General features: G+C 40.4%; 1 protein-coding gene across 1 annotated transcript in view; it reads right to left on the bottom strand.

Annotated features, from left to right (window-relative positions):
* The window catches only part of CACNA1D (calcium voltage-gated channel subunit alpha1 D), a 169,808-nt gene that overhangs the window by 21,792 nt on the left and 144,997 nt on the right, over positions 1-3,019 (bottom strand). The window lies entirely within an intron of this gene.

Raw genomic sequence — 3,019 nt, 5'->3', positions numbered from 1 at the left:
TGAACCAAATTCGCTTGTCCGTGTATGTATTGTGTTAGTTCTGTAATGCTGAAAGGAAAGAAAACAACTTCCATCAGTGAATTTTGTACAATTCAATCAACAGGCAAACAGTCAGGGCAGTAAACATAGCATTTTTACAGAGTCACTGTTGTGAACAAAATCCAAATTTGAAAGTTTCCAAAGGCAGGTGCCTTGTGAGGACACCAAAATCTCCTGGTTCATGGCACGTTGAGAATTAATGGGGCTGTTCATGAGTCCATTGTATCATTCAGCTGGGCAAGTTTGATCTCTCAGTGACTAATGCTTGCCAGAAAACTAGAAATAGTTTTCTATTCAAAAACATTGCTTTTGTTGTCACACACTTTTTTTTCCCTAGAGTTATCTGACATGAAGTTCCATTTCCCTTCCTGCTGTACTGTTCAATCTCCCCATGGTTTTCAGTAACAGATGTAGATTTTGGCAACAGGATTTCTGGTTCCTGCAGCACATAAAGAGGGGCTGGTGTGGTTTAGGCATCAATGTTTTTCTGTCCAGTCATGGCTTGACTGAGCTGAAAATCTAACAAGCCCAGACACATTTTAACACATGTCTATTAGAAATTTAACTACAGTGAAAATGCACCCACAATGTCTTCTCTCAGCAGTTTGTATTTAAATATATCAAAACAAAAATAGTTATAACAATTGCTTCAGAAGATACTGGTTGGGAGACCAGTCTGTTGCAGGAAGTACCTTAGCATATCAAAGAGCCTGCTCTGCCAAACTCTGACAAACCCTCAAGGGTCAGAGCCCCCCAGTTCCTGCCAGGAAAGGAGGAACTAACAAGAAATATTAAAAATATCTCACAAGAAAAGCTCACCAGTCTATGGATTCCATCTCAGTGATAAAAAGCTTCTTCACTGACTCCATGAATCTCATTAATAAACTTTTTGTGAACATTTGCTTTGATGTTCACCTATAATCTACCTTTGCAGGTCTTCAGGACACTAATGGAGCATTGTTTTAGGATGAGATCTCTTACACAGCATGTTATGCAAACTTGCTCTCCCTGCTTTAGATAAATCCACTGATCTGCAGCATAGCTCTGGTTTAACTCCCCAGATAAGCCTTTCCCCATCCCTCAGACTATTTCATTCCACGTACCTGAACAGAACTTTTAAGGAAGTGAGTTAGCAAATGGCTCCCTGAAAGAACAGGCACACAGAAGTGGCAGACTGGCTGTGACACACACTGCTGTGGTGGCACTCAGCACGGTCACATCAGGCCACCACACTGCCCCGCCACTGACTGTGCCTGGGGTGACACCACCTGGGACACACCAGGGGCAGAAATGAAGGGCCCTTACTGGTCACTCTGAACATGCACCAGTTGTTCATAAGCACATCAGACAAAGGCACTGCCAGTTTGCTGGACTGTGCCAAAGGCTGGCTGTGTCCCCACGGTGCTTGTCCATGTCACAGGCACAGCCAGGGGGACTGCAGACATGAGCACACAGGAGCTGCTGCCTGGCCAAGGGGAGCCATCCCTGGCTCTCTTTTCTGGGTCACACACATATAGCCAGGTACAGACAGCTATAGGAAGGCAGCTAAGCATAACTGACCACAGAGCAGACAGATCACTAATTACAATTAGTGACAGCAATAGCAATCATTTCAAAAGGAAGCTCTTGGAAGAGGCAAAAGGTACTAGGAAGCATTAAATGGATTTGCAGGTGGAAACTGGGAAGTTTAGAGAATATAGGTGAGTCCTTAGTGAGTTTTATGTATTTCTCTTGCTCTCTAGTGTCATTCATTCACCAAACATTTGACTGACATTCTATGTTTTTGCAAAGCAGTTTTACCTTTCTGTACTGAAAATGTGTTGCTAACTATTAACAGTCTCACTGAGTCATAATAAGTTATTTAATCAGTACTAAGAATTTACTGTTTATCTCCAGTGCATCTACTTATAATCCAAGGGGGGAAAACATCGACTACACGGATTATTTTCATTCTGCTCTGCAAATACGTGTTCTGGAGACATGGCCATGACACACAAAGGACCCAGCATTCAGTAATATCAGCACAAGTATTACTGGAGCAAACTGCTGTAAACTGCACCTCTCAATAATTTTAACATATTGAATTTGAATGGTTTTTTGATTCATACTGAAGAGAATTTTCCATCTCTTGGGAAATTGTTATTATCAGCTGTCACTGGTGTTAATTCATAGATAATTTTCCATTGAATATTAAACATCAAAACTAATTTCTACTGTTAACTAAGCTATTTTACTCTCCTATGGCATATGAATGTAAAATAGCTGTATTCCTCTTTTTTTCTAGATGGTTTACAATATTTTCAATTTTCAGGTAAATCATAACAAGGTCTACAGAGGAACAAAGTAAACTGGAATTGAAAACTCATAAATCTGCAGGAATTCCCAACACATTCCCATTTATACTGGGTTGCCAAAGCCATCCTATTTCCTATCAATTGAGCACATACAGGTTTTCAGCCTTTCAGCTACACTGAAGAGCTACATTTGCAGAATAAACATTTAGCAATGAATTTTAGTATAGCTGAAAATAAATACACAGCTTATACTCAGCAATGAAATGAAGCTGAAGTTAAGAGTGAATCACTAGGTGGGATTAGTTCTAGGAATGTCATCTGTACAGGTTCTTTGTCAGATTGATTTAGGCAGGCAGAGCTCGCTATTCTGAAGCATGCGTCTCTATTTCAATAAAAATGTAGGGGAATAAAGTTGGCAAGAGGCAACACTAATTCCATGCCACCACCCTAAAACAGAATTGCTTCAGAATATTCGGAAAGACTCATAGTTGAAAGGAACAGAGGCTGCAGAAAAAGCTCAAGCACAGAGTTACAACAATAACAAAGCGATTCATCTATGCCATGCAAGCACTTAGGTGTAAGGCTAAAAACAACAGAGTAGAACACAAAAGTTGTTTTAAATGTGCAGTATCAGTTCCCCTTTGTAGAGTCAATTTAGCCAGATTTTTGGCTTCATCCCCAGTATT

This window comes from Geospiza fortis, unplaced genomic scaffold (assembly GCF_000277835.1).
Source record: "Geospiza fortis unplaced genomic scaffold, GeoFor_1.0 scaffold78, whole genome shotgun sequence".
In the NCBI taxonomy this organism is placed as follows: Eukaryota; Metazoa; Chordata; class Aves; order Passeriformes; family Thraupidae; genus Geospiza; species Geospiza fortis.
The sequence above is the reverse complement of the archived record's forward strand: the minus strand, read 5'-3'. Positions and strand labels throughout refer to the sequence as shown.